Here is a 14,261-nt window from a genome sequence, read left to right as displayed (position 1 = left end):
AGTGAGATCAACGCAGAAGGCGGGTGATTTCTGCATTTCCAACTGAGGTACTCGGCTCATCTCACTGGGACTGGTTAGACAGTGGGTGCAACCCACGGAGGGCAAGCAGAAGCAGGGTGGGGCATCATCTCACCCAGGAAGCACAAGGGGTTGGGGAACTCCCTCCCATAGCCAAGGGAAGCTGTGAGGGACCTTGCCCTGAGGAATGGTGCTTTCTGGCCTAGATACTATGCTTTTCCCATGGTCTTCCCAACCCACAGACCAGGAGATTCCCTTGGGTGCCTACACCACAAGGGTCCTGGGTTTCAAGCACAAAACTTGGTGGCCATTTGGGCAGACACCAAGCTAGCTGCAGGAGTTTTTTGTTTTTTGGGTTTTTTTTTTCATACTCCAGTGGCTCCTGGAACAATAGCAAGACAGAAATGTTCACTGCCCTGGAAAGGGGACCGAAGCCAGGGAGCCAAGTGGTCTTGCTCAGCGGATGTCACCCCCATGGAGCCCAGCAAGCTAAGATTCACTGGCTTGAAATTCTTGCTGCCAGCACAGCAATCTGAAGTTGACCTGGGAAGCTCAGGCTTGCTGGGGGGAGCAGTGTCCACCATTACCGAGGCTTGAGTAGTCGGTTTTCCCCTCACAGTGTAAACAAAGCTGCCGGGAAGTTCAGACTGGGTGGAGTCCACCGCAGTGCCGCAAAGCCACAGTAACCAGACTTTCTCTAGATTCCTCCTCTCTGGGCAGGGAATCGCTGAAAGAAAGGCAGCAGCCCCTGTTAGGGGCTTCTGGATAAAACTCCCATCTCAATCCCAGCACTTTGGGAGGCCGAGATGGGCGGATCACGAGGTCAGGAGATCAAGACCATCCTGGCTAACATGGTGAAACCCCGTCTCTACTAAAAAATACAAAAAACTAGCCAGGCGAGGTGGCAGGCGCCTGTAGTCCCAGCTACTCGGGAGGCTGAGGCAGGAGAATGGCGTAAATCCGGGAGGTGGAGCTTGCAGTGAGCTGAGATCCGGCCACTGCACTCCAGCCTGGGTGACAGAGCGAGACTCCGTCTCAAAAAAACCCCAAAAAACAAAAAAAACCTCCCATCTCCCTGGGACAGAGCACCTGGGGAAAGGGGTGGCTATGGGTGCAGCTTCAGCAGACTTAAATGTTTCTGCCTGTTGGCTCTGAAGAGAGCAGCGGATCTCCTAGCACAGTGCTGGAGCTCTGCTAAGGGACAGACTGCCTCAAGTGGGTCCCTGACCTCCTAGCCTCCTGACAGGGAGACACTGCCCAGCAGGGGTCGACAGACACCTCATACAGGAGAGCTCCTGCTGGCATCTGGCGAGTGCCTCTCTGGGATGAAGCTTCCAGAGGAAGGAGCAGGCCAGCAGTCTTTGCTGTCCTGCAGCCTCCACTGGTGATACCCAGGCAAAGGGTCTGGAGTGGACCCCCAGCACACGCCAGCAGATCTGAAGAAGAAGGGCCTGACTGTTAGAAGGAAAACTAACAAACAGAAAACAATAGCATCAACATCAAGTAAAAGGACATTCACAAAAAAACCTATCCGAAGGTCACCAACATCAAAGACTGAAGGTAAATAAATCCACGAAGATGAGGAAAACCCAGCACAAAAAGGCTGAAAATTCCAAAAACCAGAATGCCTCTTCTCCTCCAAAGGATCACAACTCCTCGCCAGCAAGGTAACAAAACTGGATGGAGAATGAGTTTGATGAATTGACAGAAGTAGGCTTCAGAAGGTGGGTAATAACAAACTCCTCCGAGCTAAAGGAGCATGTTCTAACCCAATTCAAAGAAGCTAAGAACCTCGATAAAAGGTTAGAGAAATTTCTAACTAAAATAACCAATTTAGAGAAGAACATAAATGACCTGATGGAGCTGAAAAACACAGCACAAGAACTTCGTGAAGCATACACAAGTATCAATAGCCGAATCAATCAAGCTATCCTCTGAAAGGATATCAGAGATTGAAGATCAGCTTAATGAAATAAAGCGTGAAGACAAGATTAGAGAAAAAAGAATGAAAAGGAACAAACAGAGCCTCCAAGAAATATGTGAAAAGACCAAACCCATGTTTTATTGGTGTACTTGAAAGTGATGGGGAGAATGGAACCAAGTTGGAAAACACACTTCAAGATATTATTTAGGAGAACTTCCCCAACCCAACAAGACAGGCCAACATTCAAATTCAGGAAATACAGAGAACACCACAAAGATACTTGTCAAGAAGAGCAACCCCAAGACACATAATCGTCAGATTCACCAAGGTTGACATGAAGGTAAAAAATGTTAAGGGCGGCCAGAGAGAAAGGTCGAGTTACCCACAAAGGGAAGCCCATCAGACTAACAGTGGATCCCTCAGCAGAAACCCTACAAGCCAGAAGAGAGTGGGCCAATATTCAACATTCTTAAAGAAAAGATTTCTCAACCCAGAATGTCATATCCAGCCAAACTAAGCTTCATAAGTGAAGGAGAAATAAAATCCTTTACAGACAAGCAAATGCTGAGGGATTTTGTCACCACCAGGACTGCCTTACAAGAGGTCCTGAAGGAAGCACTAAATATGGAAAGGAAAAACTGCTACCAGCCACTGCAAAAACATATCAAAATGTAAAGACCATCTACACTATGAAGAAACTGCATCAACTAATGGGCAAAATAACCAGCTAGCATAATAATGACAGGATCAAATTCACACATAACAATATTAACCTTAAAGGTAAACAGGCTAAATGCCCCAATTAAAAGGCCCAGACTGGCAAATTGGATAGAGTCAGGACTCATTAGTGTGCTATATTTAGGAGAACCATCTCATGTGTAAAGACACAGATAGTCTCAAAATAAAGAGATAGAAGAAGATTTACTAAGCAAATGGAAAGCAAAACAAAACAAAACAAAAAAAGCAGGGGTTGCAATACTAGTCTCTGATGAAACAGACTTTAAACCAACAAAGATCAAAAAAGAGAAACAAGGGCATTACATAATGGTAAAGGGATCAATGCAACAAGAAGAGCTAACTATCCTAAATACATATGCACTCAATGCAGGAGCACCCAGATTCATAAAGCAAGTTCTTAGAGACCTACAAAGAGACTTAGACTCCCACACTGTAATAGTGGGAGACTTTAACCCCACACTGTCAATATTAGACAGATCAACGAGACAGAAAATTAACAAGGATATTCAGGACTTGAATTCAGCTCTGGACCCAGCAGACCTGATAGATATCTACAGAACTCTCCACCCCAAATCAACAGAATATACATTCTTCTCAGCACCACATCACACTTATTCTAAAATCGACCACATAATTAAAGTGGTCTACAATCGACCACATAATTAAAGTAAAACACTCCTCAGCAAATGCAAAAGATCGACAATCATAACAAACAGTCTCTCAGACCACAGTGCAATCAAATTAGAACTCAGGATTAAGAAACTCACTCAAAACCGCACCACTACTTGGAAACTGAACAACCTGCTCCTGAATGACTTCTGGGTAAATAACGAAATTAAGGCAGAAATAAATAAGCTATTTGAAACCAATAAGAACAAAGACATAATGTACCAGAATATCTGGGACACAGCTAAAGCAGTATTTAGAGGGAAATTTATAGCACTAAATGCCCACAAGAGAAAGCAGGAAAGATCATCGACACCTTAACATCACAATTAAAAGAACTAGAGAAGCAAAAGCAAACACATTCAAAAGCTAGCAGAAGACAAGAAATAACTAAGATCAGAGCAGAACTGAAGGAGATAGAGACACAAAAAACCCTTCCAAAAAAGTCAGTGAATCCAGGAGCTGGTTTTTTGAAAAGATTAACAAAATAGATACACCACTAGCCAGAATAATAAAGAAGAAAAGGGAGAAGAATCAAATAGACACAATAAAAAATGTTAAATGGGAGATCACCACTGATCCCACAGAAATACAAACTACCATCAGAGACTACTATAAACACCTTTATGCAAATAAAGTAGAAAACCTAGAAGAAATGGATAAATTCCTGGACACACACACCCTCCCAAGACTAAACCAGGAAGAAGTTGAATCCCTGAATAAACCAATAACAAGTTCTGAAATTGAGGCAGTAATTAATAGCCTACCAACCAAAAAAAGCCCAGGAATAGACGGATTCACAGCCAAATTCTACCAGAGGTACAAAGAGGAACTGGTACCATTCCTTCTGGAACTATTCCAAACAATAGAGAAAGAGGGACTCCTCCCAAACTCATTTTATGAGGCCAGCATCATCCTGATATCAAAACCTGGCAGAAACACAACAAAAAAGAGAATTTCAGGCCAATATCCCTGATGAACATCGATGCACAAATCTTCAATAAAATACTGGCAAACCGAATCCAGCAGCACATTAAAAAGCTTATCCACCACGATCAAGTCAGCTTCACCCCAGGAATGCAAGGCTGGTTGAACATATGCAAATCAATAAATGCAATCCATCACATAAACAAAACCAATGACAAAAACCACATGATTATTTCAATAGATGCAGAAAAGGTCTTCGATAAAATTCAACACCGCTTCATGCTAAAAACACTCAATAAACTAGGTATTGATGGAATGTATCTCAAAATATTAAGAACTATTTATGACAAACCCACAGCCAATATCATACTGAATGGGCAAAAGCTGGACGCATTCCCTTTGAAAACTGGGACAAGGCAAGGATGCCCTCTCTCACCACTCCTATTCAACATAGTATTGGAAGTTCTGGCCAGGGAAATCAGGCAAGAGAAAGAAATAAAGCATATTCAAATAAGAAGAGAGGAAGTCAAATTGTTTCTCTTTGCAGATGACATGATTGTATATTTAGAAAACCCCCTCGTCTCAGCCCAAAAACTCCTTAAGCTGTTAAGTAACTTCAGCAAGTCTCAGGATACAAAATCAATGTGCAAAAATCACAAGCATTCATATACACCACTAATAGACAAACAGAGAGCCAAATCATGAGTGAACTCCCATTCACAACTGCTACAAAGAGAATAAAATACCTAGGAATACAACCTACAAGGGATGTGAAGGACCTTTTCAAGGAGAACTAGAAACCACTGCTCAAGGAAATAAGAGAAGACACCAACAAATGGAAAAACATTCCATGCTCATAGATAGGAAGAATCAATATTGTGAAAATGGCCATACAGCCCAAAGTAGTTTATAGATTCAGTGCTATTCCTATCATCAAGCTACCATTGACTTTCTTCACAGAATTAGAAAAAATTACTTTAAATTTCATATGGAACCAAAAATGAGCCCGTATAACCAAGACAATCCTAAGCAAAAAGAACAAAGCTGGAGGCATCACACTACCTGACTTCAAACTATACTACAAGGCTACAGTGACCAAAACAGCATGGTACTGGTACTAAACCAGACATATAGACCAATGGAACAGAACAGAGGCCTCAGAAATAACACCACACATCTACAACCATCTGATCTTTGACAAACCTGACAAAAACAAGCAATGGGGAAAGGATTCCCTATTTAATAAATGGTGTTGGGAAAACTGGCTAGCCATATGTAGAAAACTGAAACTGGACCCCTCTTTACACCCTATACAAAAATTAACTCAAGATGGTATAAGATTTAAATGTAAGACCTAAAACCATAAAAACCTTAGAAGAAAACCTAGGCAATACCATTCAGGACATAGGCATGGGCAAAGACTTCATGACTAAAACACCAAATGCAATTGCAACAAAAGCCAAAATTGACAAATGGGATCTAATTAAACTAAAGAGCTTCTGCACAGCAAAAGAAACTGTCATCAGAATGAACAGGCAACCTACAGAATGGGAGAAAATTTTTGCAATCAATCCATCTGACAAAGGTCTAATATCCAGAATCTACAAGAAACTTAAACAAATTTACAAGAAGAAAACAACCCCATCAAAAAGTAGGTGAAGTATATGAACAGACACTTTTCAAGAGAAGACATTTATGCAGCCAACAAACATATGAAAAAAGCTCATCATCACTAGTTATTGGAGAAATGCAAATCAAAACCACAGTGAGGTACAATCTCACACCAGTTAGAATGGTGATCATTAAAAAGTCAGGAAACAACAGATACTGGAGAGGATGTGGAGAAATAGGAATGCTTTTACACCATTGGTGGAGTGTAAATTAGTTCAACCATTGTGGAAGACAATGTGGCAATTCCTCAAAGATCTAGAACCAGAAATACCATTTGACCCAGCAATCCCATTACTGGATATATAGCCAAAGGATTATAAATCATTCTACTATAAAGACACATGCACACATATGTTAATTGCAGCACTATTCTCAGTAGCAAAGACTTGGAACCAATCCAAATGCCAATCAATGTTAGACTGGATAAAGAGGATGGGGCACATATATACCACGGAATACTATGCAACCATAAAAGAGGATGAATTAATATCCTTTGCAGGTACATGGATGAAGCTGGGAGCCATTATTCTCAGCAAACTAACACAGGAACAGAAAATCAAACACCGCATGTTCTCACTCATAAGTGGGAGTTGAACAATGAGAACGTATGGGCACAGGGAGGGGAACATCACACACTGGGGCCTGTTGTGGGGTGGGGGGCAAGGGGAGGGATAGCATTAGGAGAAATACCTAATGTAGATGATGGGTTGATGGGTGCAGCAAACCACCATGGCACATGTATACCTATGTAGCAAACCTGCACATGTATCCCAGAACTTAAAGGATAATTAAAAAAAAAAAAAAAAAGAAAGAAATAGTGCAATTCAGTCCAAGGTTACTTTTTTTTTTTTTGAGACGGAATCTTGCTCTGTCATCCAGGCTGGAGTGCAGTGGCGTGATCTCCGCTCACTGCAACCTCCGCCTCCCGGGTTCAAGCGATTCTACTGCGTCAGCCACCTCAGTAGCTGGGACTACAGGCGCACACCACCACACCCAACTAACTTTTGTATTTTTAGTAGAGACGGGGTTTCACCATGTTGGCCAGGATAGTCTCGATTCCCTGACCTCGTGATCCACCCACCTTAGCCTCCCAAAGTGCTGGGATTACAGGTGTGAGCCACCGCGTCTGGCCCCAAGATTACTTTTAACAGGTCAACTCATATTTACAGAATGCTTGCACTGTCCTGGACACTGTGCTAAGTGCTGGGAACACAGTGGTAAAGAAGACAGATAAGGTTCCCTGTTTTTATGGACCCTTCTATTCTAGTGGAAGGGAGACATATTAAAGAAAAATTACAGGTTTGGTGAGCTTTGTGAAATAAGTGATGTTGAGCAAGAGGTGGATGGTCAAGTGTTCCAAGTAGAGGTGGCAGCGTGTTTGAAAGTCCTGAGTGGGAAGTAGTTTGACATCTTCAAAGAAAGTCCAGCATGGCAAGGGAGGGAGGGTGGTGCTAGGTGGCAGTAGTGAAGTTAGAAAGGTATGGAATAGGACGGATGCAGTGGCTTATGCCTATAATCCCAGCAGTTTGGGAGGCCAAGGTGAGGATCCCTTGCACCCAGGAGTTTGAGACCAGTCTGGGCAACATGGTGAGACCCCATCTCTACAAAAAATTAGCTGGGTGTGGTGGCACATGCCTGTAATCCAGCTGCTTGGGACACTGAGTTTGGGAGGATCACCTGAGACCAGGGAGGTTGAGGCAGCAGTGAGCCATGATCATTGAACCGCTGCACTCCAGCCTGGGTGACAGAGTGAGACCCTGTCTCAAAGTAGAAGAGAAGAGAAGAAAAGAGAGGAGAAGAGAAGAGGAAAGAAAGAGGGAGGGACGGAGGGTGGGAGGGAAGCAGGCAGGCAGGAAGGAAAGGAAAGGAACAGTCAGATCTTATGAGGATCTTGTAAATGATATTAAGGACTTTGTTTTATTGTGGGAGTGGTGGGAAGTTGAAGGGTTTAAACAGTGTAATAGGCCGGGCACAGTGGCTCATGTCTATAGCCCCAGCACTTTGGGAGGCCAAGGCAGGCAGATCACTTAAGCCCAGGAGTTCGAAACCAGCTTGGGCAACATGATGAAATCTTGTCTCTACAAAAAATATTTTAAAAGACATAACCAGGAATGGTGGTGTGTGCCTGTGGTCCCAGCTACTCAGGAAGTGGTTGGATCACTTGAGCCCAGGAGATCAAGGGTGTAATGAGCCAAGATAGTGCCACTGCAACTCCAGCCTGGGTGACAGAGCAAGACGCTGCCTCAAAAATAAAATGAAAATAAAATAAAACAAAATAAACAGGGCGATAATGCCATTTTCCCTATTCAAAAATTGTAATAGCATCATACTTCCTCCTCCGTCAAGGTCTAAGCTCACCTTGGTGTTGGGAGCTTCCATAATGTGGTCTTGCTCATTATTCAGTGTGTTTTCTAAGTCTCTGAAAGCTAAACTACTCACTAAGTTCAAGCTTGTCTCCTGACTTTTTTAGCAGTCTCCCCAACTAGATTGGTATCTCCTTGAGAGCAGGGACTACACTGTATGCCTATTTTGTGTCCTTCAGAGAGCTAAGCCCATATTCTTCTTGACTTCATAGCGTATGGAAGAGAGGAGATACCATCATGGGATCATGTTTGCATATCAGTTTTAAAATTAAATCGTGGGTTTGAGAAACCTCCAAAGTAAATTCTGGGTACTGTTCGTATCACACACACAAAATAAAGAACTGTGATTTTGACATCTGTTCTCTAGAACTGTCCTTTAAGAAGCTGTCTTCTTACAGACTCTTAAATGGCATTTCTTTATATTTTATCATTATATATTGAGGTTCATAGCAGGAAGCAAGACTTATTACCTATTTTCATGTTGTTTCACTTGTGAGGAAGAAGTCCTTAATTAAATACCTAGCCTTGAGAATATAGATGTACACAAAAGTACAATTATTAATTTGTGATTACCCTTTCTTCCTGTGGACAAACATTTCTGAAAGTGATTTTTTAATAAAATGACAATTTAAAAATTAGCAATACTTACTCATTTAAAACATGCTGAGGAGCTTCACACTTATTCATGCTTATTGATTCAAACTTATTTAGAATAATTGTGCATTCATTCGAAGCTCTTCCTTGTGGTCACCACATTCCCCTTTGGTGCTTGAATTCATCCATAGCATCACAGCAGAAGTACAGGACTTTATAGCTGTCACTTTTCTTTCTTTCTTTCTTTTTCTTTTTTTTTTTTTTTTGAGACAGAATCTCGCTCTGTCACCCAGGCTGGAGTGCAGTGGTGTGATCTTGGCTCACTGCAACCTCTGCCTCCCGGGTTCAAGTGTGTCTCCTGCCTCAGCCTCCCGAGTAGCCGGGATTACAGGCACCCGCCACCACGCCCAACTAATTTTCATATGTTTAGTAGAGACAGGGTTTCACCATTTTGGTCAGCCTGGTCTTGAGCTCCTGACGTCAGGTGATCTGCCTGCCTCGGCCTCCCAAAGTGCTGGGATTACAGGCGTGAGCCACTGCACTGTACTATTGATATCTGTCACCTTTCAATATTGAGTATTGTTACTGTAGGAAGACACTTTGTTTATATACTAAGTACTTTTCCATGTTGCAATATACCCTTCATATTTATCATATTTATGACTACTTAATCGATTGGGCAGATTACTTTGCTGAACTATTTCTTTACTATTGAACTTGTTTTTTCCCCCATTTTGGATTATTTCCTCAAGATAGTTTGTGAAGTGGGATGACAGAGTCAAAAAAACATGAATATTTTTATGGTTTTTAAAATGCCTTTCTGCTGTGGCCTTGCCTGGCATTGGGTATTATTTTTAAAAAGAAACAAAGAAAAAGCAGTTTTCTTTTTTGTTCATGCAGTGTGTCTAAAATGGCACCCCATTGTTTTCTTCCTCTCAGTTTTGGAGCAAAAGGAAGTGATATGTATTCTGGCTGGTGTTACTCTACCCAATTTTTATTTAGTAGCACACTTACAGATGTGTAAAGAAAAGTCGAAATATGACTCAAGGGACAGGAATAGGGAGGATAAACCACAACATACCAAGAAAGAGTACCAGGAATAAAATTTTATATTTTTATAGATAAATGCAAATGAATTTCAATTAAGGTTGGATGACTTGCCCCAAATCCTAATTAGTTTCCTTCCTTCCTTCCTTCCTTCCTTCCTTCCTTCCTTCCTTCCTTCCTTCCTTCCTTCCTTCCTTCCTTCCTTCCTTCCTTCCTTCCTTCCTTCCTTCCTTCCTTCCTTCCTTCCTTCCTTCCTGTCTTTCTGTCTTTCCTTTCTTTCTTTTGACGGAGTCTCACTCTGTCACCCAGGATGGAGTGCAGTGGTACAATCTCGGCTCACTGCAACCTCTGCCTCCCAGGTTCAAGTGATTCTCCTACCTTGGCCTCCAGAGTAGCTGGAATTACAGGCGCTCACCACCATGCCTGGCTATTTTTTATATTTTTAGAAGAGGTGGGATTTCACCATGTTGGCCAGGCTGGTCTTGAACTCCTGACCTCAGGTGATCTGCCCTTCTCAGCCTCCCAAAGTGCTTGGATTGGAGGATAGTTAGTGATTTTTTATTTGATTCAGGATTTTGTTTTAGATATCAACAAATGAGTTAAAATCTTAAGAAAGTGAATTAAAATAATGTATTTCTATTTTGATGTAATGGACTTAAGATCAAAATAATCAAATAAGATCTAACACTTGGGTTTCCTCGTCTTAAAGCCTAAAAGCTGTCTAGTACTATAATAATGGAATTTGTAGTTAATTATCAACTTTGGGCTGGGTGTGGTGGCTCATGCCTGTAATCCCAGCACTTTGAGAGGCCAAGGTGTTCAAGACTTGAGGCCAGGAGTTCAAGACTAGCCTGGCCAGCATGGCAAAACCCTGTCTCTACTAAAAATATAAAAATTAGCTGGGTGTGGTGGCACACACCTGTAGTCCCAGCTACTTGGGAGGCTGAGACAGAGAATCGCTTGAACCTGGGAGACAGAGGTTGCAGTGAGCTGAGACTGCGCCACTGCGCCACTGCACTGCAGCCTGGGTGACAGAGCGAGACTCTGTCTAAAAAAAAAAAAAAAAAAATTTGGCTGCCATTGCCATTGAGTAGTAAATTAAATATTTTATACAATTATCTATATTTTACAGAAGTAGTTAAAAATGTTTGCATTTAGCTACAGTCTCTTATTCTAGAGCAGTGGTTCTCAACCGGGGCAATTTGCCCACTCCCCCAGGAAACATTTAGCAGTGTATAGAGACATTTTTGATTGTCATGACTGGGAGGATACTAATGACATCTAGTGAATAGACATCAAGGACACCACCAAATATGCCACAGTGTGCCGGACAGCTTCCACAACAAAGAATTATCTGGCCTAAAGCGTCAATAGTGCTGCTGTCAAGAAATCCTGGTCTAGAGTGAACTATTTTTGAACCTTACATTTACTTGGGAGTTAATGCTATTTTCAGAATACATTTTTGATCATTTTGAGAGATTATGTTTAGAGTCTGAGACTCTGCACCACCAATCACTGGGTGGTGATTGAAGCCAGTGTGTTACAAAGAGCTTTTAAGACCCAGAAGAAGTATTAGCCAAATGAAGAGTGCTTTTCTGTTGGCTTTCTCACTGTCTGTGCTTTGAATATATTTTTATTCATTAAAAGAAGCTAATGAAGTTCAGTATATTTTGAGACAGTCTACTGTGTAATATTTTATCACTAAATTAAAGTGAAGATTTCATGTTTTCACACAGAGCAAGATGAAATATAGTATACTGAAGGAAATGTCCAATTATCTTAACACACAAATGTTAGCTATAATGGCCATTTTGTGTTTTATTATACCAAGTTGTTGCTAGCTCTACCTTATTAAAATCTTCAGTTTTAAAGGCTGAAAGATCAAAAAGAGATAAAAATATATTAATGCTGATTGTTAACCAACAAGTAAGTATTTATTAAGTGTCTTCTTTGGGCTTGGTAACATATTAATTGAGAATATGGAAACATTAAGATATAATACTATTTTTATTGAGTTGATTATGTGCCAACTATTTGCACACATTTATCTCACTTAATTTTCACAATTGCCATGAGCTGTAGGTCACCTTATTCCCATTGCATGGATAAGGCAACTGAAGCCCAGAGAGGTGGACTTGTTCACGGCCAGTCAGCCAGTAAGTGGTAGAGCCATGATTCATTCAAACCCAGGTTGGTCTGACCTCAAAGCTCATTCTTTCAAAGTACAACTCTATGTCCTCCTCAAGAAAGAGGCGCTTTCTCGAGCTAGAGCCAAACCAACAACTAACGGGTGCCTTCAAAATCTGCTCTGTAGTCCTCTATTTGACCAAGTGGACTGCTCTTAACTGGGGGAACTAAGACTGGTGCATGTAAAGCAATATAATATCACCGTCAGGAATATAGGATGACAATAGAATATCTCTGGTCTTTCCTATGACCCTTCAGCCCTTCTTTAAAAAACGCATCCTTTCTGTTTTACTACATGATTCTGGGATACAGGGAGTCAAGGCTAGTGTAACCTCTGGAATAATGCCATTACATCCTCAATTCCAGCTTATTTTGATCTCAGTTTACACTTATGGACCAAAGAAAGCGGTAGGTTCTGTAGGAGAACAGGACACAGTCGTCCCTATTCTCAAGGATACAGAAAACCTCTGGGTCCTATTCTTTTACTCAGTGCAAGTAGCTATAGACTAACTATGGGCCTTGTGGTGGTCAGTATTCTTCGAATTTTGAGTATCATACTAAAAAGTTTCAACAGAAAGTCTCCTCTTAAAGAGGCGTTCTATTCCCCCAGAGGTAATCAGAAGCTGCATTCTCTGGCATTCTTGTGTTATGCATTTTACATCCTCTGGCATCTCATGCCTGGGTTGGTCTCTCTACCTTTTCCTGTCTAATTGCTGCTTGTTTTTTGAGGTCTTTCTGCACAAAGTGGTTTCTGGTACCTCAGCCCGTAATGATATCTTTCCTAGAACAGTCAAGGGCAGAATAGGCTTTGACTCCTATCTGTGCTATTTATTGACTGTGTATTGTAAGGCAAGTCACTTCACCTCTTTGAGCCTCCATTTCCTTGTGGAATGGGGAAAATAATAGTACTTGCCTCAGAAAAGCACAACTGAATGTCATCACACATGTGAAGCCTGTAACTCAGAGACGGGCATATAATAATTTAGTAAAAGCTAATTATTATTATTATCATCTTCATCATCTTCATGAAATACAAATTTGATTGTCTTATTCTATGGCTTATGTATCTTCACTGGCTCCCAGTTGCCCACATGGTCAAATCCAAACTTCTTAACTTGACATGCAATATCTGACCCCTTATCTACTCTTGCAGTCTTCTCTTCTATTAAAAAAAAAATTAGGCTGGGCACGGTGGCTCATGCCTGTAATCCCAGCACTTTGGGAGGCCGAGGCAGGTCACCTGAGGTCAGGAGTTCGAGACCATCCTGGCCAACATGGTGAAACCCTGTCTCTATTAAAAAATACAAAAATCGGCCAGGTGTGGTGGCAGGCGCCTTAATCCCAGCTACTTGGGAGGCAGAGTCAGGAGAATCGTTTGAACCCAGGAGGCGGAGGTTGCAGTGAGTCGAGATCAAGCCATTGCACTCAAACCTGGGGGACAAGAGCGAGATTTCTCTCAAAAAAAAAAAAAACAAAACAAAAAAAAAACAACTTAGAGACAGGATCTCACTCTGTCACCCAGGCTGGAATGCAGTGGTGCTATCATAGCTCACTGCAGCCTCGAACTCCTGGATTCAGATAATCCTCCCACTGCAGCCTCCCAAGTGCCTAGGAGTAGAGGCATATATGCCCTCTTTAATGCTCCCTTAATTCTCTATCTTACACTTTTAATGCTCCAATCTCTCTGTCATGGTTCTTACTGTTCCTTAAAACTGTCAGGGCTTTGAGTGTTTTTTTAAGCCTTTATGGGAAGTTTATTCCTCTCTGGAAGAGCTGTCTCCCATCCTCAAATGTGTTTGAACCCAGCTTTATAGGACTTTTCCCTATGATGCCTTCTCCAAAATCCCACCATTCATTCATTTAGTAAGTACATATTGAACGTCAACTGTGTGCCACGCTCTGCTGTAGGGGCTGGGATTTTAGTGGTGAGCAAAACTATAAAGGGATAAAAATCCTGATCCTCATGGAGCTTACATTGCTAAGCAGTTAATTTAAGTAGGTCAGTTTAACAAATATGCGTTGTCCACCTACAATGTGCCCAACACTATGCTAAGCACTGGGGGCATAAGATTAAGACTTAATCCCTAGGCTCAAGGCTATAGTCTTAAGAGAGAAGACCCCTAAAT

The sequence above is a fragment of the Chlorocebus sabaeus genome, chromosome X (assembly GCF_047675955.1).
Source record: "Chlorocebus sabaeus isolate Y175 chromosome X, mChlSab1.0.hap1, whole genome shotgun sequence".
NCBI lineage: Eukaryota > Metazoa > Chordata > Mammalia > Primates > Cercopithecidae > Chlorocebus > Chlorocebus sabaeus.
Note: the sequence above shows the minus strand (reverse complement) of the source record.